Source organism: Drosophila virilis, chromosome 2 (genome assembly GCF_030788295.1).
Source record: "Drosophila virilis strain 15010-1051.87 chromosome 2, Dvir_AGI_RSII-ME, whole genome shotgun sequence".
Lineage (NCBI taxonomy): Eukaryota > Metazoa > Arthropoda > Insecta > Diptera > Drosophilidae > Drosophila > Drosophila virilis.
Genome location: NC_091544.1, coordinates 14,504,901 through 14,530,706, shown reverse-complemented (window position 1 = coordinate 14,530,706; position 25,806 = coordinate 14,504,901). Strand labels below are relative to the sequence as shown.

General features: G+C 42.3%; 2 protein-coding genes across 4 annotated transcripts in view; one reads left to right on the top strand and one right to left on the bottom strand.

Moving 5' to 3' along the window:
• Positions 1 to 24,350, bottom strand: part of LOC26531646 (uncharacterized) — a 62,820-nt gene extending 38,470 nt beyond the window's left edge. For all 3 annotated transcript variants that reach the window (XM_032435622.2, XM_070206989.1, XM_070206991.1), the window contains exon 1: positions 22,862 to 24,350. The gene's annotated coding sequence lies outside the window, so the exon portion shown is untranslated. The remainder of the gene's footprint in view (positions 1 to 22,861) is intronic.
• Ir94h (Ionotropic receptor 94h) overlaps positions 1 to 25,806 on the top strand; it is a 124,918-nt gene that overhangs the window by 87,153 nt on the left and 11,959 nt on the right. The gene's annotated exons all lie outside the window — the stretch shown is intronic.

Sequence of the window (25,806 nt, the reverse complement as noted above, 5' to 3'; positions counted from 1 at the left end):
TAAAATACAACACCACACTACAAAACAATACACCATTCGTACCAATAACAATAACAGCAAATGGAAACTAGTCGAGTTTTGGCCAAAGGCAGCCATAAAACAGAACAAACCGAGGCAACGCGACGCGACGGTGCAGAGATTGTAATAAAAATCACTTTGAGTATCGCATAGGTGTGGTCCTAATTACCGATATTAAAGCGGATCTATTTCATCAGGCTGTCTGCTCGATTCGATTCGTTTCGATGTGCCACGCGCGCTACCCAACATTAAAAAGAATATCATGGGAGCATAGTTTCTGAGAGACATAGGAAGCCAGAGAGAAGGGGAGAGATACTGTTGGGCTTAGAGGCTGGCCTACTGTAAACGGCCACTGTTGCAACAATAAGCGACACCAAGTCGTGGCGGCTTCTAAGCAACTTTGCATTGCAACTAGAGATTTGTGTTAATAGCATCAAATATCAGTAATTTCACTTGGCAATTCAATACAACAAATGCGCTCCACTTCAGATTGCCCACGGCCGTAGTAAGGAGCGACCTCAGTGTCGACGTTGTCGCAGCTGCACCGTAAAAGCTTTTGGGCCGTAAGTAACTATCGTTCTTATCAAGGCCAGCTGAGAAATAAGCCTAGCCTTTGTTTTAATTAGATAGCTGCGCATAAAATACAATACACTTAGTTGCCGACTTACAAACTAAGTAGGAAGTGGTCAGCTCAAAAAAAGTACCGATTCGGATACGGGCTAGATCACGACTCGGTCTCGGGTTCGCCCACTTTCGTTGTATCAATTTCACTTGCCTAATGCGCTGGCGTTGCCCGTCAGTGTCAGCCTGTCAGTCAGCTGGTCAGCCAGTTTGCCAGTTCGTCATTTTGTCAGTCAGTCAAACTGGGTACCAGTCTTGACCAACTGTCAAAACGCACGCCCATTCATAAGTTGAACTCGAGTTTTACATTTAACGCTCAATTATTGTACACTTAATGAACTCATCACATGACAGCGCATCAAACAATAACTGCGAACTGTCAAAACACATTTTTGGTCAGCGGCGAGCAGATTGAAATGCTTGCGACAGAGATCAAGCACAACAAATCAAATTGGAGCAGTCGCAAACGAATCACTGGAGCTATTCCTCGCGTGGGTGCGTGTCCATTCCGGATTAAAAGCCAGAGCCAGCTGCTGCTGCTGCCTCATCATACATAAAAGAAAGCAATTACCAATTACAATTACATTTTGATTGCAAGCATTTGAGTTTTGGGTGCGCCATTAGCTAAGACGACATTAATCCACCAATTGAAATTCTTTTTAGCAAAAAGCTGTCTACAATGGCAACGATTAAATGATATCATTTTGTTTATTTTAGTTATACTTTGTGGCCACTTAGTTGGATGGTTCATAGGTTCAGGACAAGCGACATTTGAAGATAAATTTCAAAAGGATTTTAAGCTTTAGTTTATTCAACTGCAATCCAAGCAATTTGTGTGTTATTCAAGTTTACCGTTGAACATAATTGTTTAAATTAACAATTTAAAATGTTATTGCCCAGCTGACAGTTGTTTTCTTGACAGCTAACCGCTGCCCAAAATCAATTCACCCTAGTCTTTTGTATACATATATAACATATGTATGTACTATATAATCAGTGAAACCAATTCAGTTTGTTGCGAACACGCCTTTCTCTTCGATCCTGAGTCATGTGAAACCTCTAATAATAAGTTTGCGCATATTACACTTGGTTTTACCGTTTCAGGGGTCTAATTGATTGTTGTAGTTGCTGGCCGCCACCTACTGACCTTCACATTGAGCGACCGCAGCAGCTGCTGCTGCGGCAGTAGCAATGGACAGTATCCGCAAGCCGATCGATCCGGTAGACAAACGTCGCGTCGTCTGGCTGGTGCATAGATAGCCCGAATAAGTGCCGGATTGAGGCGGCGACTGCGGCAGCGGCTGCGGCTGCGGCTGAGACTGAGTTTAAGTCCGACCACACAATGGGCGCGTTAGATTGCTAATCGATTTGCTGCTCATTCGATTTTTATTACGTATTCAAATTGGAGCAATTACCACTTGAAACTCGTATGGCATAAAAGTGGGTGTGCCGCCCCAGCAACAACAGAAATACATAGCAGCAGCAACTACAACAACATCAAATGCACGTAATCGTACCTACAACTAGCAACAGTTTTGCGAATTGTTTTGTGATAATTATAAATGTTGCTACAAGTGGACCCAACCACATTTAGTCTATGTGTTATGTGCACTGAAATTTCTCTGGTGCTTAAATTACCTGCCGGATTTGAAGTACAAGACAATGGTCGCTTGCACATGGAACAGCAGAAGGTAACTCGATGCCTTCTTTCACAAGAGGAGCGCAAAAAAAATGAAAAAAAAAAAATAAACAAGAAAAAAATGATTTTCATTCAGTTATTGCCATGGCAGCAGCTTGGTATGCAGATATTTGTAACCACAGCAATAGTAACCACAGTGGGCAACACTTGCTACCTGGTTGGCTACCATGTCTGCCGGGTCTAGTGCTGTGGCTCTCTGACTTGTTGCCAATCACTCAATCAAAACGTCACTTGGCGTGGCAGTTTTGCGTGGCGTTTGTTGGAAAATTGAAATAGAAACGTCAGAATTTCTGCTCTAATTATAAGGCGGTATGTTTAACGTACTAGCTGAGTTTCTTGACTTCTCTATCCGCTTGTCCATTTGTCTGTTTGCCCGTGCGTCGGTCCGTCTGTGTGTCTGTCGGTTAGTCACAGTGCCTCTGTCTGTGTTTTTCTTCAATGAATTGTTACAGTCTGCGCTATAGAGCGCTGGCCCGTCGCTGTTGCAAGAAAATTATGCTTTGATGCACTCACGTTAAGCTCACTTTACAGTTACAATTATTGTTTAATATCTTGACTCGGCTCGACTCTTAACAAATACGAATGAGTACCAGCGAAAAACAAAAAAACAACAAAACAACACAACAACAACAAAAAACAGAAAAATAGAAAAAACAAAACACCAACCGCACTCGACTTGCATTTGCAACACTTGCCGCGTTTTGCGCTTGCCTTTTGCAATTCGAGTCGCGCAGACTTTTGTTTCACTGGTTTTAATTTGCAATTATTATACATTAATTGTGGGTGGGATGTCTCGGATGTCGCCCAGATCGGCAACTGCGTCTCTGACTAGCTGGCTGCCTAACACTCAGTCTGGCCAGTGGTACCAATTGCAACATCAAACGTAGCTGCTCCAGCTTTGTCCAATTGTAGCAGCCGAAAAACGAAACGCAAATTGTTTTAGATTGCCCAAAGCAGGCAGCTAGTAATGGCAAATTACATGCAGTATGTTACCACGTTTTGTGTCGCTGCTGATTATATAAATCGGTGCAGAAATTGTTAGCAAAATCAGCTGCCGCTGTGCGGCCGTAGCACGACCACGACACGTCGGGAACAGCCTCTGGTCAATTGTGGTTCAGATTTACTGCCTGGTGTCTGAACGAGGTGCAAATGCAGCACATGATTATTGTCAGGTGGCACTGGACTGGCAAAATATGCACATGCGCTTTAGCTATAGCGGCATGATAAGCTAAATAGAACTCAAAATACAAAAGAAAAGTTAAGGGTGACCGATTAGTTACCAAGTAAAATGTCTAAATATTTTATACAACTAAACTAAATTGAAAATTGCGATATCGTACCGTATTCAAAGTGCAACAAGAGTCGAAATCTCGCATGCACAAATGCACTGCTTGTTGCATTTAATTCAGTGTTTGAATTTCTGATTAAGCATGCATCAACTAGCAAAACTACGTTTAAATTTAACTCTGCCGTTAAAGTCGTATTCGCAGCGCAGCTGAGACGCTGACGCCAGCAGCAGCAGCGGCGGCGGCGGCGTTATTTGCCGCTGGTTAAAAAATTTTGCGCGATTTGCGAGCGTGTCAAAAAATTGGTCATTGTTCGTAATTATGAAAATTGCTTAATTGTTGCTTAACAGTAGTGGCAGCAGCAGCAGCAACAGCAGCGGCAGCGGCTGCGGCAGCAGTGGTACAACATTTTTCCGTTGCTGCTGTTGCAGTTGTAGCTGTTGTTGTTGCTGCAGCGTCGCGACGATGGTGCGGCCAGAACGGCAGGCAAAGCTTTTAGCCCCAAACAATTTGTGTTTTGGCATCTGCTTAAGTGCTGCACTTAATTGTTATTAATAATAAATGTTTTTGTTATAATTTCGCTATGTGGAGTGCAAAGTTTTAAGTTTTATTGCCAAATTATTAATCGCAATAATATTTTGTGCATTTTTGTGGCATTTTGGAAGCCGTGGGCTAAATAGCTGCGCCCATTTTACGTAGCGCTTATTGCCGCTTGACTAAGCAAATTTTTAAACTATGTACACAAACACACACGCACACACACACACATACATATGTGTGTACTCATGTGTGATTATAGCCCAGTTTCTTGTTATTTTTATTATGCAGCCACTTGTTTAAAAAATTGGTTTTTAATTATTATTGTTATTATTATGGCTACCATTTTTGGTATATTGCCACTGCCACAGCTAGTTGTTGCTGTTTTTGTTGCTATAGTTCTGCGTAATGACCGCGTAATGAGCAATTTCAGCTGAAATTCTTTCAAGTGTTGCCCCTTTGTTGAGCTCAAACTGTTGCTATAAGCTTGCAATTAAACGTTACTCATACGACCCTGTGACCGCCTGCAAATTAAGTCAAATTGAGGTGGCTTATTATAGCAGCAGCAACAAAGACAAAACGGCAACAGCAGCAGCAGCCAGATATGGTTCACTCTGGCAAAACCAATAATTAAACGTTTTGTCATTAGATTTTTTAATAAGTTTTGCATAGATTTGTTGACTGACTTCATTTTGCCCCAAGCAGGAAGAATGTGCACGCAGGAAATGCCGTTTAAACTGCAAAGCGTTTAAAGCGAAACATTAAAGCGTTATAATTAATACAAAGCACATATTTAACATATATAAGTAGGCACCACATACATCATACATGCACACATACATACCCATGCATATTGACTTGGAGCCCAGCTTCTGGTATGGTTGGCATGCAGTGCGATTTTAATTAGACATAAATACGCACAACAACAGCGGCGATGACGATGATTATGATGATGATGGCGACGATCGGGGCAGAAAGTGTTTAGTTGCCAATTACATAAAATAAGGAGCAGCTAGCAAGTGGCTGCCATGTAACGGCCGCTTGGCCGCTCGTTTTGCTCTTTATGCAACGCACGGCGAATTAACATGTTCAACAGCAAAAAACCAACGCGCACAAGTCGCTGCCCAAGATGCTGTCATCAGACTTAGCCACAAGACGCACACGCAAAGACAAACACACACACACACACACACACACACACCAATGAGCCTTGCCTTGCTCTGATTTCAGCCAGCGACAACAGCAGCAGCAACAACAACTGCGGCCACTGCAACAGGTGCCCGGCTACGCCCATTGCGTGCGGCCAAAGGCGGCGGCTAGAAAAACTTGACGATAAGTTGCAAGCCGAGCTGAAGGCTGCAGCTTAGACTGGGGTTGGCCCGAAACTGGCAGGCGAGTGCGTGAGAAGTTAAAAGCCGACACAGAGGTGGCGGCTGTAGGGGGCACAATAGTTAACACAAGCCAAAGTCCCTTTGAAAGAGCCGATCAAATTATATCAGCAGAAAATTGCAATAACATAAAATTTAACTTGATTTGGGAGCTTTCCATAGCTTAGCGCTCCCCACACAGCGCCACTGCATTTAACTATTGAAACTACTACATAACTAGCTGTCTGTCCGTGTATCTCACAGCCTATCCGCCCGCTTGCCAGCTCCAACTTCAAGCTCCCAACCTGATGAAGAAGAAGCTCCCATGCTGGCGCTAAGCGATTTTGCCATATAAATGTCTTCATTGCGTATGAGTGATGATGCAGCAACGGGTCTCTATGCGGCTGCGTGTGCCTGGATAGCAGCAGGCAGGAGGCAGACAGGCCACTGTCCGTGTGTCCGGCTCTACGCACTTGGGTGTTAATTTATAATTTATGCGCTTTTAATGTGTGCGAAAACATGCATTTAAAGTGAATTTATTACGAATAAAAATCGAATCTTAATTAAGCGTGCAACGAAGACAAAAGGGCGCGCCGATTTGGTCAACCCCGTTTGTGCCCAAAATTGGCCAATGAGCTGGGGCGGTGGGTGGGGCAATTATTAGGCCAATTGGGAGCTAGCAAGTCGCTTAGTGTACAGTGGACAATATTGAGGCTTAGTTGGCGGCAGTTTGTGCAAAAATTTGTCGCTGAGGGAATTGCTCAACTAGCACTCGAACTCGGAGTCGGACTGCCACTGCCCACATCCTGCGACGTAGCCTGGGCAAGGCGCGCCGTTTGCAACACTTTGGCACGCATGCGCGGCATTTTAATGTCCCAAGTGCTGCACCAACATCAAGAGCAGCACGCCCACTTTTTGTTAGTTTGGGTATACCAACACACTCTGCGCGATTTATTATATTGTATAATAGGCCGTACGCTGTTTTATTTATTGCAACGCACGCCGAGCAACAAAATCAATTGAAAACCTATAAAAACACTCGTTCATTTATTTATTTTTTTATTGTTGCGTTTCTTTTCGCATTTTGCAAAGTATTTCAACATTTTTGTTGCTCGCATTGCACTAAATTGCCAAAATGGCAAAATCGTTTTTGGTTTGTCAATGGGTTGGTCTCGGCCCCAACCAGGCAGCTTAGCTCAGTGCAATTTTTAATTTGTACCACTCGGCGGTGGTGCTGGGGGCAGCACTACTCTAAAGTTAAGTGCTCAAAGAGGAGTGCACATGGAAAGAATATTTAATGTGGTGGCGAATTTCGAGAGGTTGAGAGAAAGAGGTTTAAAAAGTGAAAGATCGTAAAATCGTGCAGATTCGTATAGCCCGACTATATCGACTGTCTACATACTGAAATCTTTATGATATCTCCTATAGAGATTTAAGAAATTATTTTCTGAACGTAATAACAATTTTATAGCTAATATTTTCTAAAGCATTTATAGGGTCAGTTTCTCAGTGTAAGAAATAAGTTAAAAATGCAATGTTTATTAATTATGTACATATTAATCTGTATACGAATATATATATTTATTGAAACGTCTAAGAATAAGGAGTTAATGGGGTGTTTTTGAAAATTTAATTATTTGCATTTCATGGTTTTTATCACCAACAAGTTCATCAACGATTTCACGTTGGCAACAGCGTGCTTCATTTTATTGCGAATCATAGGACAAAAGCCCACTGGAATTGTAGACAAGTGGAATCCCCAGAAACATCTAAGCCAGCAACAATAGCAAATACAAGTATGCAGCAGCTCCTTTGTGTGAGGCTTAGTGGGCTTAGAGTCTAACACATCATTTTATGGCTCTTCACACATTGATGTGTGAGCTCCTTTCAAGCGGAAACGCCACACCCATTGCCAAGTTTATGATCGTTTATTGATATGCTGCTTATAAAAAAGCCAAAAAGTGTCAACACATTTCAAAACTATAGCACGCATTATACGATATATGATTAGTATGCGATTGTAAATGCGTGTGTAGGTTATAAAACGTTGTCAAAGCCACTTTGCCCAACTGGCCAAGCATTTAATGTGCCTAAAATCTGAGAGAGCTGCTCATAAACCACCCAAAAACATTTGGGCCCGAAGTGTAAAGCTATAATTGCTGTGGCTAAGACTGCCACAACTTTGACTACACCGAAAAACAACTGGGCGACAAGCTTGCCTGTATATTGACGTATTGGGCTTATATATATATATATATATATAAGTACAGCATAAAACCCATTCACTTTTTGTTGTGATGATTTCATAAAGCCAAACACTCAGCGGGCCATAAATACATAGATACAAGAAGTCGGTGTTAAGGCAAAGGTGCTTAACGCATCTTTAAAGTCGCCATTGTCCAAGGCATTAAGCGCTGTTGTTGTTATTACTGGCTCGTAAATATTAGCCAACTGTCTGTGGAATGACGAATAGCTGAGGCGATGCCTGAGCGCCTGATTGGCTTGCATGCGCTGCCGAAAGGCATCGGGCCGGCAGCAGCAAGTGGTTTAATTTATGCAAATGCCACTTGAAGATATCGCCAGAGATCGCTCTGCACTTGAGTGGCTGCAGTTAAGTGCGCACAAAGTGAGCTAAATGCTGAATATGTGTGTGTACTCTGCATAACAATAAGCGGCCCAAAACATTTTGCATTTGAATGCCCCATAGAATCTCACGGCCCGATGCGGGCAATTAGACGTATGAATATGAACGCCCTCTGACTGGCTGACTGACTGCCTGACTGACTGCCGAGTGCGACATGTTGGGCGTACTTGGCTTTTGTGTTTAGCGTTGCATATTTGCATAAACGATCCAAGCAACGACACCTCTGAATGGGCCGCTGGGACCACGCATGAATGGAGCCGCCATGGAAGTCAAAAAGAAACGCCCGTGAGCAGTGGGCTCGGAAGTGTGGGGTTCTCTGGGCCTGAGTGTGGAGTCTCTCTGTGTGATTTATGCCTGGGAGCCTGCGTTGCGTTTTGTTTGCATATCGAATTTATTAAAGTGGGAAACACATTTTGGACTGCTTCAAAAGAGAACGCATAATTTAATTAGACACAATCGTATACAGTAATTTGAGCTACGATGGGAACCATATCTCGAAAAGTCACAAACACTTTTGTATATAGAAACGGAATTTTATCGGATCTTTATTTTTGCTATCTGGTATAAAGTACCGGGTGAGTAAAAAGTAGTTCCACAGATTTGATTGAGTCATTATATGACATATAGGTGCGAGCTGTTTGAGTTGAATATCTTGTCCGGCTTCATGCGGAAGCCGTTGCTTGCAACATTGTACGCTAACTCGCCCAAGGACGCTGTCGAAATTAACGCTTAATAAAGCAATCAATGACTGGCCTGCAAATAAAATTAGTAGCACCGCCAGTCGCAGCACCAAAATTAAACAAAATGCGCCAAATTAACTAGGTTTTAAGCAACAGCAGCTGCTGCAGTAAAAAAATAAAGCCAAGCCAAGAGTGGGAAAATAAATGTACTGCACTAACAATAGCACACTGAAAGCCACCGTGTTGGGGCTCGGATTTTGAATTGGACTTGGATTCAGAGTATGACTTTGACTCGTTCTCGGACCTGGGGACTGGGGTAGGGCCTGACCGGGCCGGCTTGGATCTGGCTGGTCTGAACTGAGTTGCAGTGGCAACTTTGTGGGCGCAGCTGCTGTCCGTGTATGCCATAACTATTTATGAACAGTTAGTTAACTCAAATGTTAGGTGGCAATTAAATGGGCGTGGCTGCTTAACCGCAGTTACAGATACACCGCAACAAGGAAAGAACTCTGACACATACACACACACTATCGTAGAATGAGCCAGCTTCAGATCGAGCTTCAGCTTCTTGTATTGTGCAAAATATAACCTTGCCCTGGCCCCGGCAAACTTAGAGAATCAATGAGAGCTTCGGACGGACTCAGTAACCATATAATTAGCATTTGTTTTGCGGACTCGCTGGCCGTCAGTCAGTCAGTCCGGGACTCGCCCAGGTACACACCCCGAAAATGGCCAAGTCAATTTGTGAGTTCTTTTTGTTTCGGCATCCCCATAACGGCCACCTTGGTTGGCCACTAATTTGGCCGGCAATAAGACCACGCTACATGGCTTAATTAAAAAGTAACTCTCTAATTGATTAATTAAACATTATATTCAATTAAATGTGGCCGAGTTTGTCGCCTGCATATGTAGGTGCAAAGTTGTTAACACGAACATTGAACTTCAATTCGGTTTGCTTTGGCTTTGGCTTCAGCCGGCTATAGATCGGCTTTGGTTTGGTTTGGTTCGATGAATCCATTAATTTACGCCTGCGCCCCCAAATGGTAATAACATCAACTGCATCAACCAAAGCAATTGAAGTGCAAAGTTGAACAACAATGCAGCCTGCATGGCTCTAGCTCACTCCTCGCTTGTTGTTGTTGCTGTTGCTGCTGTTGTTGCTGCTGATGCTGTTGCTGTTGGTGGTGTACTTGAAGTTACAGCTGGTAAGCTGGCATGGCAGCACTGCAGCGATTCCGCGGCGGAATAAGTCGCGAACCTCGCCTTGTCTGGTGTGCAGCAGTTTGTAGTCCTAGCCCAATCTTGATCGCATTTTTTACGGCACATAAATATATGCCAAAACACTACAATGAAAATATTGTGCTATACGAAAATGTGGCAACAACGGCAAGCGCTACAACTATGGCAAAATATGAAAACGTTTTCAATGAAAATTAATGGGCAACGCCGAAAATTTCGGGGTGCTCGCTGCGCATGCGCAAAAATGTTAAAATCGTGACCATAGCCCCACTCAGAGCAAAAGCTTCGAGCTCCCATCTACAACAGCAACAGCAACAGCAGCTACGCGACGGTACGGTATTGTCTTGTGTCTCTGGCTGTGGCGACTCTGTAGAGCGCGTGTGATTTAGCAAATATTTAGACCGTATATGGAGCACCCGCCGCTGTCCATTGGTCAAGCAATGAAAACAATTTCCTGCGTTGCGAAAAGCAACGGAGCACCGGTTCGAATTCTCTGACCAGGCGATGTCACCAGGGGCGGCACCATATTGATAATTCATAACGCGACCATTTTTGGTGAGCCACTTGAAATTAACGCGCCAACGAGCGACAGCCTGTTGAAATGTCAACATCAATTTGCCGTTGCGCGAGCGCTTTGATAAAAAGCAGTCGAAAATGTTGCCAATCTTCGCTGCAACATGCTGTGGCAATTAAAAATGCGCATACGCCGCGTAGTCAGCCAAGTCAGCTAGAGTTGTCGGTGGCGTCGGCGGCATAGTTAAAAGTGAACGCCTGGCAACACGGAAATCGAATACGGGCATCATCTGGCAATACCGACTCATTTCCATTTTGATTTTTTATTTTAAAAATGTATGCGACATCGGGGGAGGAAACTAAAGTAAATATGAGTATTTAATGATAGGTCGGTTTTTACAATTTATTAAATATACTCCTGCAACTGAAAGCGCATCGAGAGTCTTTTTGTGCTTATCTGGATACGGCTTAAGTCGAAAGAGAGTAAACTTAATGCAATTTATTTAAATATATCCATTAAATAAAAGGCATAATTTATGCATTTAGTTTTATAGCTCACTTATAAGCTCAACCATAGCCAATCCTTTGAGTGGAATGCAAAGCTAAATATATAAAATAAAAAAGATCAATATAAAAATTCACGTCGTCACGCAAATCTTTTGGTGCACTCATTTGGCTAGTAAATCATATTCTATTCGTAATCGCATTTATAATCGTGTGTATATAGCGCAATGGATATCATTATTCATTTCACGCCCCGCTGAATCAGAGCACGCACTTTATAGAGCCATTATATAAAAATATTTTATTAGCAATGCTTTGCTTTTAATTAGCTCATGAGCTGGCGAACCAGGTGGCTTTTCATTGACAAAACAAAATCGCTTGGCTCCGCGTCACGTCGCGTCGAAGCCAAACCATTTGGCTTGCGTGCGAAATGTGAATACATGGCATATATGGTTAATTAGAGTGCAGTTAATTTGAATGTTCATTAATGTGCTGGCCAGGTGTGAACAGGCACAAAGCACTGGCCCGAAAACTGTTATGAGCATAATCAATCAGCGTCATTTGTAGTGCCAAAATATTGCAATCGTTGCATTCCCACACACGCCCAAACTAAAATTCAAACATGGATTTGGTGAGGCTGGAAAAGCGAAATATTGAATGGCCGGAGCCTATGGCGTTAATAATGCCAATTGCAAGTTTTATGTGCCACAACGACGCCAATAACAATAATAAACTGCATATTATTAAGCGCTTTAAAGTATATCCAACGTGCGACGCTTGTTCATAACTCAAAAGCCTCTGATCGACCGAACGACAGAACGACCTACCGACCGACCGCCTCACCGACGGATCGACGTACCGAGCGACCGATCGACTAAACGTTCGACAGACAGAACGACCGCAAAGCCGGATCTGAGGCTGGACGACCTCTCGCGGGGGCACACACGCTGCCAGACCAGACACGGCGACGTGGTCAGCCCCATGCCAATATTGTTGTAATCTCGAGCAAGTCGTCGTCGTCGTGGTCGTCGTTTTCAACTGCTCGTTAATTTTTTTTTATTTTGTATTGCATTTCTGCTGATCTGACGGATTTTGTATTTGGCTTTGGCTATTGCAAAACGATTGCGTTCGTTCAAAATGTTTGGAGTGTGTCCAGATCGGGTTCCATGCTAATTGATTGATGATACTGTTGGCACCTTCATGCTTAGCCCTCTAAGGCTAATCAATTCATGGATCTGTGAGCAACGCAGAAGCGTCTTGAACAAATTAATTAGTCGCTTAATGGTGACACTAAGCTCAAGCTGCTAGATCCAAAACGTACAAATTACCCAAGCATTAGCATAATAAAACGATGCAACCCAAACGACTCTCATAAATTATGCATAGTTTTGGACAAAACGAAACCGTTGCGATCACTGCGGCTACGACTTTGACTGCGACTGCGACAGAGACTGCGACAACGACGGCGATACCAGCACAAAATTACAATATTAAAAGAACGCGAGACGATGAAACCGAAGCTGTTGCTGATAGCGGTCATCGTCTGGCTTTCGCATATATTTCATTAGTAGCGAATATGCGATTGGCGAAAACTGCACGCTAGATGGCGCTGCTGCTGCTGCGGACCAAACTGGTTCATATACTGCTTTCAATGCGCATGAGTTAAAGCAGGCTAGCGGCAAACAGCCAGGCCCCACAATCCGGCAGGATGACGCTGATGATGAAAATCGTTATTGACAACGGAAGACGGCGGTTGGAGCAGACGATGGACTCGGCACCGTCAGCTGAGCGATTTCCATGCAAATGACCATGAAATGGAATCTGCTCGTTTGCCTGGTCCGGGCGATGGCGACTTATCTGCGACAAACGTACTTGAACCAGAAAACGAACGACACTTTAATGCAAGCCGACATTGAAACGTTGCCGTTGTCGTTGTTGCTGTTCGTTGTTGCTGTTCGTTGTCGTTGTTGTCATCGTTGTCGTTGCTGTTGCTGTTGCTGTTGCCGTTGCCTGTCACGGCCAGAAAGTGGCACACAGGCGAACAATGCGTGAAGGAAAGAGAAAAGTGCCGGCCGAGTAGTAAAATTAATTGAAATGTCCCGTGGTATGCGGCGCAGAAAAGCATTTTTCAATTTTGGTTTTTCAATTTTTGGGCAATGGCATTTGGCGATTGCCCGCTTTTCAATTAAACTGCAGCTAATTGCATTTGACAGCGGCGGTAACCAATTTATATCAACACGCAAAAAAAGACGTAAACTTTTTGCGCCAAGTTTGTTGCCTAAGTCTTTTGTCAGCGTGTGTGCCTCTGTGTGTCAACTGTGTCGACTATGACGGGGTGGCCGAGCAGCGAGATGCTGGCAATTTTCAAAAAATATAATAATCATAAAATAAAAAGCTGGCAACAATCAAACGGCCACAACAAAAACAACAACAATAACATTACCAATAACAACAGCAACGGCAACTTGTGCGATAAAAAAAGAAATCTTTGCGATTTCGCAAGCTAAAAACGTTGGGAAAAAGCAACCACAGAAATCAAAGCAGCCAGCAGCAAACCGACTGCTAACTCCCCAGAGATTTTTATGACATTTTCACAGGCGGGCAGGCGATGCGCGGACGAGAGGGGATGCGGCAGCCAGCGTTGGCTACATGGCAGCCGTCTGACAGACGCGTCACTACGTGAGCGACGTGTTTAAAAGTTTAATGAGCCGCAAAATAATTGCAAATGCGGCGCATGTCGCCAAAACGTAGCACAGAGGCAGCCAGGAAGGCTGGAAGCAGCACCACCACCAGAAGCAGCCAAAGAAAGACCAAACAACCAGGCGATCAGGCAACCAAGACTGCGATACAACGGCCAACACCCCCCAGCGCCCAGAAAGCAGGCTGCTGAGGCAACCACCTGTCGAGGGCGGCCACATGCCACAGTCGATGCGGTTAGGCCTGGGTGTTGGGTCGCTCCCGGTCTCGGTGTCGGTGTCGGTGTCGGTGTTGGGGGCACTTAATTGCCAAAAGCGTGACTTACATTTAAAAAATCATAAAAGCCACGAGACCAGCGCAAAGATAGCGTCCAGATAAGGATAGACGGATGCTAAGCGTTTGTCAGTTTCGCAAATTAACGAAAAATGCTTAGGACGAGCTGGCGGCCAATTAGGAGCACTTACCGCTGCCAGCCAACAAACAGACGGACATAGAGACAAACACTGGCAGCCAGAGGCGTCTGCCATCAGTTTGTATCGTCCGATGAGTCGCCAACTGGTTGGTTGGTTGTTGTTTCTTTTGCTTTATGGACTTTTAATTAGCGTCGCATTAAAAGCTTTGACACATTTCTTTGAGTCAGCTAAAGTTAATGCCAAAATAATGGGAAATTCCGTACGCCAAATGACAAATCTCCCCAAACGCTTTATGCACTTACATGCTTGTGTATGTGTGTGTACACACACAGTATTAGCGTCAGTTAGTGGGCGTAATTGCCTCAACACATTGTTCCGAAGTATACGAACAAGAGACTACGCACAGCACGTTAAATGCCTGCCAACAAAATGTGTACGCATAAATCATGGCCCAAAGTGTCACTGGGCTGACAGCGGGGACACAAAATCGGGTGCCAGATTCCGATTCCGATTCCAATTCCGAATCAGTTTCAGTTTTAGATCTGGAGCAGTAGATAAAATATATGCGAGTATGACTCGTTTTTAATAAACAATCAAGCTATAGAGTGGGAGATATATGATGGGGAATGTGTTGTCCGGACCGGTAAGAGACAAGGGGTTTTTCGACCAAAAACGGACTTTGCTATTCATGTTTCTTTGATTTAGCTTGTGCCCGCACTTTAACATCGCTGTTGTTGTCGTTGTTTATATGTCACTGCTCGCCCGTCCGTCTGTCGATTTATCAACGTTCACAGTTTCTAAACATTTTAGCGCGTGCCTCACGCCGTCAGCTTAAAGCGCCCTCGTGTGTCCATCTACCTTTCCCTCGCTAAGCTTTAATTCCTTGGCAAACGTTTTCATTTTACATAGATATTTGAGTATCGGATGGTAACAGGTACATTTATAGCACAGGGATTAACGCGCTATTGACATATATATATCTTCTCTTGTTTTGTCTTGTAGCGGACGCACAGCAGGTGAGATGTTGCTGTTGTTGTTGCTTGAGTAACTAACGAAGCGGGCGGATTTGTAAGCCAAATCTCGTATAATCAAGTGTAGCCAGTCGGGGTTTGATTTATTCCCTGACTATTTTAATGTCGGGACAACAAACTATTCGATGTTTCATTAAACAATCATTGACTTCTAGTCAGGCAGGCGGACAGTCAGTTTTTATGACCACCATATAAACATGCATAAAAATTCATCAGCAGTTGTGAGTTGATTTTAGTTATGTGGCCGTTTTCCGTTTTGCTTGATTTTTATAGTCTTACAGTTCTGATGTTGCTGTTCTCGTTGTTGTTGTTGTTGGTGTTGTTGGTTTTGACGTTGGTGTTGGTGTCGGTATCTGTGCAACTATTGTTGCCCGTTGCTGGTCTGTTGGTGTTCGTTTTATTGGCCCAATTTGTAAATATAGCGCAAAAGTGTTGAGCATAACAATGAGATGGCTGCCCAGGCGGGGCAGTTGCGGTAATTTCTTGTGCATGCCATCAAGTTCGTTGCCTAAGTCTTTTGTTTCGATTCAATTGAATTCAACTCCATCTCTATCCGTTTCGTGCCGCATGATTTGTTGTTTATTTGTCGTTTCTTATCAAAGACAAATCAAACACGCACCTACAGTCTAAGTGTGTAGAAATGCATATAAATTACAATTCTTACAGCAGCGTGCTAGCCACGGAGTCTTTGAAATCAACATTTATGCATCAATGAGGCTTTTTTTGTTTTTAATTTTCGTTTTCATAAACAAACAGCGCAAAATTTACGCATTATTTATGATTGCAAGGCATGTAATTCGTATGCTAATTGATAAGTATCTCAAAATTTATTAACCAGCTAGACGAACAACAACAACAATAATGCGTGCGTGCCGTGCGGCGTCAATTTTCAAGTACACAAATGCAAAATTGAAATCTTGATATATATAAGGCAGCACTATGAATGTTGTTGTTGTTGCTGTTGTTAATGGCCAGCTGGTTCTCACGCACAGCATTTGAGCGCAGCTGCATTCGGAAAGCGTCTGGTTTAGCGTTGACCCCGGCCCCCGACCCAAACCGCCCTCCCTCGCGTAGCCCATGACTTTTGTTATACCGCCGCCAAAATCAAGTTCAAATATAAAGTTGCTTTAGTTGCAAATTCATTTGCAAGGCAAATATATTTTGTGCATAGCATTTTTAGCTTGCGTTGTAGCTTTTTTGTCAATAACGCAAATATTTGTGTAACATAAAACCGCCTGCAATAACAACTAAAACGAGCAGCAACAAGTGCAACAACGAACACAAAACTGCTCGCATACGGCAACTTTGTAACATGAAATCAAAGCAAATGCGACTGCAACCGTAGCTAAAGCATTTTTCGTATCAACAACATTAATTACAGCAGCCATGCAAAACCACCAACACCACTAAAAAACAGCGCGAGCCAACGAAAATAGTGCGTTATTCAAATTGGCAATTACAAAATGGTAAATATCAACCACACTGTAAGAAAACTGTGAGTCAATTGCGTTTAATACATTTTTTATATATATAAGTATTTGAGAAGATCTTTTTACTTAATATTTAAAAATAAACAAATTAGGCGTAGATTTGGTATCAAAATATATCTTGTTTTGTTACAGTGGTAACTGATTTTCTGATTTTGTGCCAGAAATATAAGCCCAATGCGTCGGCAAATCACAATCAACTTGTTGATTTATTTTTTCCCGCTTGATTTGCCACAGCTTCTCGACATATGCTGCCCATTTATGTACCTGATGTAATTCCTATGCTGACGTCACGCGCTTTGCGCGGGCAAATCGTCAATTAAAAGCAAACCCAAAACTATGCAACGCAGTAAGAGCAAGTAGTTAATAATAAATAAATAAAATGCTTGACTGCTCAGACTTTATGGAAACGAAAAATAAATGCAGTGTGGTTAAAAGGGGTCGCGGGCACGCAGTGTAGTTGAAATATGTTTGTATAGAGGACAACAAAAAATAAATAAAAAAATATCTGCTACGTGTCGATCAATAACAACAACGCACGCTTGTCCCGTGTGTGCGACATTTTTGTACATTTTCGCCTTGATCTAGAATTTTTTCCTATTAATTGATCTCATAATGACAGACACTTCAAAAGCGACATCACGACATTTATTAATTAATGCACGCAGCACAGCTAAACGCGACACGGCCCGAACTCGAACTCAAACTCGAAAACCAAATCGACCGGCTGGTGCGTATACGTAACATACGTTTTGCATGCGTTAATAACAACAGCAACAATAACAACAAGACAACAAAAAATAATGCCGGCAGCTTAATTAGCATTTTAGATTACTTTGGGGCAAGTGCGTAGCAAGAATTGAGCTAAGCCTAACTTTGCGTATAAAAGTTAGTATACGAGGTTACACTGAAGGCTGCAGCTAAAGTGCATTTAAATAAATTTAATAAGCAACTAGCTATGACTGAACTGAGTACGCTAATTACACGCTACTGTCAAAGTATTTCCCGTTTGTCAATATATCTTTGAAGCAAGAGCAAGAGCTTTACACATTCGCAGAATACCAAAGACACGGTAAAGTGGCATTACCTATGCATTAATTAAAGAGGCGTTATCAATTAGCCAGCCCGGCAACACAGGCTACACAAGCCCCGGTTGCACTACCAAAGCGGAAAAAGCGACGCTTCCCATGGCAGCTATCTGCAAATCATTGCGCAAATGCACGCAGCTCATGTTGAAACTCAATTGCAATTAAAAGTCAAAGAAAAGCGATTCAATTGGTATCTGGTATCATTGCGGCTGCTCGTTAGCAACGTAAAATGCTTTAATAGAAATTGTCAGCAAGCCAAAACCCTTGGCGGCTGTTGTCCAAATGGACCTTATAAAATTATTGCAGCAACATTTCCACGTGTACACAAACTAAATTGTAACGCCTGTTTAGTGAAAAGAATATCCATTCATGTGCACATTCCAACGACATATATTACATAGCCAAAAATTTCTATGATATAATTAATGTACGACTACTTCGAGGAAATTGGTCAAAGTACAATTAATTGCTTTTTGTATTTGTTGATTGGATTCAGTTCTGTTTTGCTTTTCCTAATTTTATGCAAATGTTTGCAAATTTGTCAAATAACGCGTAGGCCGAGAGCTGGAAGTGTCGCAGTCGCTGTCTTGCGTCGCCGTCGCCTCATCAAGTGACGCCCCCACCAGATGCAGACTTGTTCGACTGTAGCAGCAAGTTCATTGAACCACCTACGACAAATATGCAAATTGCGCATTGCAAAAAATAAAAAAAAACATTGAGACAAACAAAAAGAAAACTTATTTTTGATTTGACTTTTATAGCCTTTGTCTATCGCAGCTAAAAATTTGTATGCATGAATTTTGCCAGCTTGCTCGCATTTTTCCGCTTTTTTTTTTGGCTTGTTTTCTTGCTTTGCCTTTTTGCTGCATCCACATCAAAGCTGAATTAATTGATGTCACCAAAAACATGCTGCGGACAGGATGATTTATGTGCATTTCGTTTCACACGAGGCAGTCAGCAGTTAGAAAAACGTGCATTCAATTCTGATTGGCCAGCATCATAGCAAGAGGCTTATTAAATTCTACTATGTTTATGTTAAGTATATAAATTATTTATAACTAAATTATAAAACTTTGTTCGAATTATGAATTCAAAAAAATTTCGCTCTTAAATTGATTCAGACTCAGCAGAGCATCTAATCATATAACATTTAATGAAGCTTGCCGCCATTTCTAGCTAGACTTTGCTAATAAGCATAAAAAAGCCGACTTGCGAATATATTTCACAACTGATAATTAAGAGCTGTCACAGTCATTGACGCAAACACATCCGTTAATGTACTGGGTTATTTTTGATCATCCTAAACCATAACAGAGATAATTATGCGAGTCATATATTTCTATATGTTATGCACATTTCCCAGATGCCTGCGACCTCCTTTCGAAAAACATGTGGTGGCATCATCATTACCGATTATTTTTAGAGCCAATAAAAATATTTTGATTGTGATTTTGATTTTAATAAATAATTAACACGCCCATTTTCTGGTTTTAAGCTAAATGGCCAGAAAAATTCATTAGGCCAAAAAGGCTGAAAACGCACAAATTTTTCACTTGATTACAGACCAAGGCCCCGAATTTGTTGCCCTTTTTGATTGTTGTTTCAAGGGTCGCCGAGGCTGCCACATGCGGCGTAATTAAATTTTCTTTGTTGCTTGGGAATTCGCTACGATTTTAATTGTCGATTGGTGCTGAAGCGGCCTACGGCGCTGAAACAAGCCTCTCATTTGGGACAGTCCCAGGCCCATTGGGTTGGGCCCTTCCGCACTGCCAATGCTACAATTAGCAATTTCATGCGTCGTTTTTTTCTTTTTCTGTTTTCAAAGGCCCATTTTTGGTGTTGTAATGTGTGAAATTGATTATGATTGGCAATTGGGCTTATAAACGGCGAGAGCTTTTCCCATTCGGCGGAATAATGTTTTATTCAACAATTTTGGAAACTTTTCTATGAACTATGGGAAATTATTGTAAATGTGTTAATTGCAATAAATGAGTGAGTTGTAAATTAAACAGATTTATATTCCGCTATTTGTGCTACTCATAAGAAGTTTTTAAGAATGTGACTTCATGACCGCCTATCACGAAGAAACTCTTAAGGCATCATTACGCAGTACAATTTTCACATCTGCAAAACATTTGCGACTAACCTCGCGAGCTCTTTGAAGTGGTTTTTATCAAAAGCTGCCTCAATGTCGCCGACGCCTGGGACCTGGACTCGGATACCTCGAGGCATTATAACACTCGTAATATAATCAACAGCCACATTCAAATGACACTAACGGTTCTGTCTGTCTGTCTGTCTGTCTGTGTGAGCGCCAGTAATCATGTTTTAACGACACTCACTCACACACACACACACGCATATGTACGTTTATAAAAAACGCACTCATATGCAGACATACAGGCGCGTCATCTGCGAGTTCATATAGAAATCTTGTAATCTGATAGGCATGACAAGAAATATTTTGCTTGTCATTAAATTTACTTTTATTTATGCAGCAGCGCTGATTGTTTGCTGTTTTTTGTTGTTGCTGTTGTAGTTTTTTTCTGTTTTATTCGCGTGTTTTGTTTCGCAGCAACTCGAAATTAGTGAAAACTCTTCACATTTGTGGCATGAAGTTGGCTGGGTATCCAAACAAAAAAAAAATACTAAAATGTATGCATATTGTGTTGGCGCCTCCTATCGTCTGTATAGCTCATCGATTTTGGCCGTAGTTGTAGTTGGTTTTCTTTGCTTGTTGTATTGCGTAATAGACGAAATATTTGCGCATGGCTCATTACAGTTGGTTTTGTTGCCGTAATCGACGCGGGCGCAGTATAAGCGAAATATTCCGGGAATTTCATTGAGTGGCGAAACAAAAGACTTAGGCAACGAACTGAGTACCGCAGCTGCTTAGAATAAGCAGTTGCCGCGTTTGCTGCAACTGATTAAGCCAGAAGTGCGTGACATTTAAAGTGCTGGCATTGCATTGGCAGCTGATGACAGCGATGACATCAGAGACAGCAGTAAATGTCAGTTAAGTGCGTCATAGAATTTATAAACAAAGGGCAAAAAGCGTTTAGCTGGAAATCAAAGCATTTGCTGCCAATATGCAGTAGCCAAATGGGCAGACAGCTAATTTGACAGCCCCACTGACTAACTGACTGACTGACGGACGTGCAAGCGCTCACCAAATGACTGGCGCACAGACTGGCGGACGGACAGACAGACAGACAGTCTGTCGCCGACTAGACAACACGTGTAATGACGTGAACCCGTGCAAAAACCACAACAAAAATAAAAACAACAGCAGCAATAACAATAGAAGGCATAATGAGCACAATTACAGGCAAAGCAAATCAAATGCAACGCGTTACTTGCCCAGGCGAGCAGCACTTTGAATCAGTCACAATAATTGCAGGCGCAAAAAAAGTTAATAAATTATGGCAGTAGAAAAAAGAATTAATTAAAAAAGCATAGCGAGAAAAACTTGCAACGGTAACAGCACAGCTACAGCAGCTACGGTTGAAATACATAAAAAAAAATGCAGCCAGACAGCTATTAAGAAAATTTCTTGTTGACTCATCCATCCAAGCAGGCGGCGGCCCACAATTAACAACCCAGGCCGCGGCTACTACCAAGAAACTGTCAGCCAGCATTTCTTGAACTCATTTGCGGCGTTTTGTATCAGCGCTCGGCAATTTCTTTGTCAGCGCAGCAATTAAACAATTGCCGACATTTGTTGCTGTTCTTGTTGTTATTGTTAATGTGGATGTTGTTGTGGCTCTTACTGTTACTGATTAATCTGATGCTGTTGTTGTTTCTGACAATAAATTTAATTTAATTCGCTTTATGTACAGACTCAAGCACACGCCCAATTGGACCTGGAATCTCGTGACTTGCGTTTCGCAATTGTGAGAATTAAATAATTCTTTGCATATTTATTTGCAAGTGGCTTTTGTCATTTTATGTAATTTCCTTACTGTCGATTAATTTTTTGTGCGATTTTGCTTTAATTATTGCTTTATAATTGTATTGGTTGCACATAAAAAAACAGATCGAAAAATGCAAAATGTAAGTCGATGTACGAAATACCCTACTGTTCGATAATATAGATGAGTATAAGAAATTTTTACTAGATTAAAAACTCAATAAGATATAATAAGCACAGTAAATAATAATTTGCGCGTTTTGAATTTCAGTCTAATATATATATATGTGCAGATTTTCTATTGATTTTTTTTTTTCAGTGAATATGAATTTTATCACCGCTTCTTTATTACATTTATTTCAAGCTGTGCGAGTGAATATTTTAATACCATTTAAATTGAGCGTGCCAGTTAAAACGTTTTTCCAATAAATTGCATCACCAGACTTTAACAATCACACTAACTCTGACAATTAGACAGACTGTGTCTGGCAATCAGCTGCTGCTGCTGCCGCTGCTGACGGCGTTGATTCCGTCTATTGTTAAAGTGTTGAAGTGTTTTTATTTAAATTGCTCAACTGAACTTGTAATTATGGCGCGCTCTTTTGTAGTTGTTGCTGTTGATATTGGCTGGACAGAGTCTGCTCTTTGATTTTTACATAAAGTAAGGAAATAGATGGCAGCCAAAGCAGCAACCGTCGTCTTAAAATCCAAGTGGCCCGTCTGTAGTTGGTGTTTTCTCTCAAATCACTGCAATTAATTGTTGTGGCAAACTTTTAACTAACGGTTTTATAGCCAAACGCACCACCAACAGCACCACCAGCAGCAGCAGCAGCGGGAGCAGCAACATCAACAGCATCAACGCTATCAACATCAACAGCAACAAAAACAGCAGCAAATGCGGCAGCTGTTTTGTCTGTTAATTTTAATTGAAATCGGCGCGTATGTTAATTGATGAATCTGTGGCTCTTTCCAGCCCAGTCTCAAGTTAGTCAGCTGGGAGTCTTCTTAATGAAAGCTTTGCATCTTGTTTGCCGATGCTGCATATAAAGTGCAATTAAAGGCGCATAAAACCAAGCCAAAGACGACTAAATAATAACTATGAACGAATTGAAAACAATTACACTTACCGGAGGCAAAGTCCCCAGCTTGATTCGAATGAACAGCAATTAACGCACTCGAGGCGCTTTTTATTATTTTAAGTATTATTTGGATTTGTCTGGCACTGGCATTTAGCAGATTGAGATTCTTGGAGAAACACAGACCGCATACACGCACACACAGAGCGAATGCACACACGGTCCAAACACTTGCAACTATCCAGCTCGGTAAATCTCAATCTTGGAAACGCGGATGTGACCGTCGTCACTGCAACAGTTGCAAAAAGCAGCACGTGAAATATTTATGTAAATTTATTTGGATTTTTTTTTGTTTTTGCGGCAGTAAAATGCATTTGGAAACATTAAGAGGCACACTTTGCAATTGTCGTTGGGGCTGCGATTTGATTAAAGTTGAAGCCACCAGTCTGGCAGTCGACGAGCTGTCCGGCGATTGTTTTTTGTTGTTGTTAGTTGTTTTGTTACTGGTCGTTGGTACCCAGCTGTTTGTTTGTAGCAGGCAGGATTTGACTTGTCAATTAGTTTGTTGCTTGTTGCATTTTCTTGCTGTTATTATTGTTGCTTTTGTTTTTTTTTATGGTAACGTCTATTGCTATCACCCGAAGCACCGTTATCTGGCGCAACTCTCACAGCTAACAGCTCTTACCGCTCTTAGCGCTCAACACTCAATACTAGCCACATAATGTAAGCGAGCAATGAAACAGCAGCAAGTTCGTTGCCTAAGTCTTTTGTTTAGCAGCGCGCCTGTTGTGTTATCGCTTCTGTTGCTGGGCTTATACTATAAATTTGTATGTTTTTCTTTATTTTTTATTTTTATTTTTAAATCGTAAACATTTTATCGCATCATGTTTTTCTATATACAATATAATTAATTTGCTGATATTTTTCTTTTTACTGCACGCTTTTTATGTGATCTTTTGGCGGCAATTAAAATTAATTTAATTTAATTTGTTTTATATTTGTTACTGCGCGATGTCGTTGATGGAAACAAGTTTGTCTTTTTGATTATACTACCATGTGTTTAACTTATGTAGCCAGATACGTACAAATATATATACACCTGGTATTTTGACGAAGGGCATATCCATGTACATACTTATTTACATACAAAAATATAAGAAGTATGCATATAAGAGTGTATGTACATATATATCATATGTGTATTAATTTGGTTTTATGGCAGCACTGAATTGCTTTTTACTGTTGCTTATTTGGCTGCTTTTATGAGTGATTTGATTTGAAGTAGCCACAGATGGCTAACCATTAAAAATGTTAAGCTCTCGATGCAGCTGCAAACATAATTTGCTATGCGTTGTGAGTGCAGTTCGTTGGCCAAGTGTTGCATACGGGCTCACAAAAAAGACGCACACAAATCGCATGCAAAACGCACGCAAATCACAACAGAAACGCGCGCACGCGACTGCGAAAACGCGTGAACAAATCAGAAAACTTTTTTGCAACGCGCGCAAACGCAAAAAGTTTAAACAGTCCCGCAAGAAAGTCGCACAGAAACTGCAAGAGGATGAAAATTGCAGGCAGCTCGAGCTCCCAGCGTAGCCGAAGTCGCCGCAGCAGCAGTCGCGGCAGCAGTTGAGTGCAATTGCCGTTGCCGTTGCTGTTGCCGGTGCAGCAGCAGCAGCAGCGACAGCAGAAAAAATAACAACAACAACAAGTTGCAAAACACCAACGAAGCGCAGCGAGCAAAAATCGCCCAGCAAAAAAAGTGGCAAAATAGCAACAACCTCTCAAAGACCGACTGACCGAGTAATACAGTCCAGCAACAGCAACAACACCAACAATAATAATAACAACAACTACAGCCAAACAGGCAACAGGCAGCCGCTGCCGTTGTCAGAGCCGCTGCGGCTTACGATTGAGGAGCCGAGCTCGCATACGAACCTGGGAGCAACGGCAAAAAAGCCGCTAAAACGCAAAAACCTGTTGAGCGGGCTGCGGCCGCTGTTTGGTCTCTCTGCCAGCGTCGTTCGTTGCTTCGTTTATCGCCGATCGACGACGCTCTCCAGCCCAAGCCCAAGCCCAGCTGCAGCACAATTGCGCTCAGCTGCTCTCTCGTTTGACGTTGTTGAGTTTTGTTGTTGATTTTCCAGTCAGACGCTCTGCTGCCTGCTTACTGCTGCCTGACCTAGCGGTTCATTTCCAACACAGCTGCGCTATCAGTTGCCGATCAGCTTTTGACCAATAAAAAGAGGTTTCGGCGACGCCGCTGGAAAGTGACGCAGCGACTGCGACGTCCAGAGTGCGCGAGTGCGGCTTTAAGCTTTTGGATGAAAGAGAACAATAATATTGACCGAAAATGTTAAGAGAACTTGGGCTCAAGCGTGTCTAGCCCCGTGGCCATTTGGTTGATAAGAAATTGAATAAAATTATATGAAAACGCGTTAAGAGTTTTTATAGCATAATTTCGCAGGTAACTGAACAGCGCCTCTCGCCAAATCCAACCTGAATCATATCAAGGCTCATTTATCAGAGAAGCGGCGCACATAAAAAATTGCCAATTTTCTGGTGAGAAACTAAGTTGCCGACTGAAATAAAAATAAAACCAGCAAAAATAAAAAAACGACAAAAATAAAATAAATATGTTGCTGCTGCTGCTGCCGCTGACGCTGGACTGCGGTGATTAAAATCATAATTGAAATGCGCCCCTTCTGCTAACTGGCCAAAGGTGTTCACTGCGCACTCCTCACTCTTTGCGGGCAGACAAAGACGGCAAGCCGGCAAAGCAGCAACAGCAGCAGCAGCAGCAACGTTGTTGTTTGACACTTGCCACGCGTCAATGTCAAAGGCCTGCGCTTGACAATTTAATTGTCACACGCCCGCCGCTTTTGGTCAGCAACTGCGGCAGCAGCACACGAACTTGCCGGCGGGGTTCGAGCTCGAACTCTATTAACGATGCCAATTGACGGACACTTGAATGCAGTACTGCTGTCAGTGTGGGG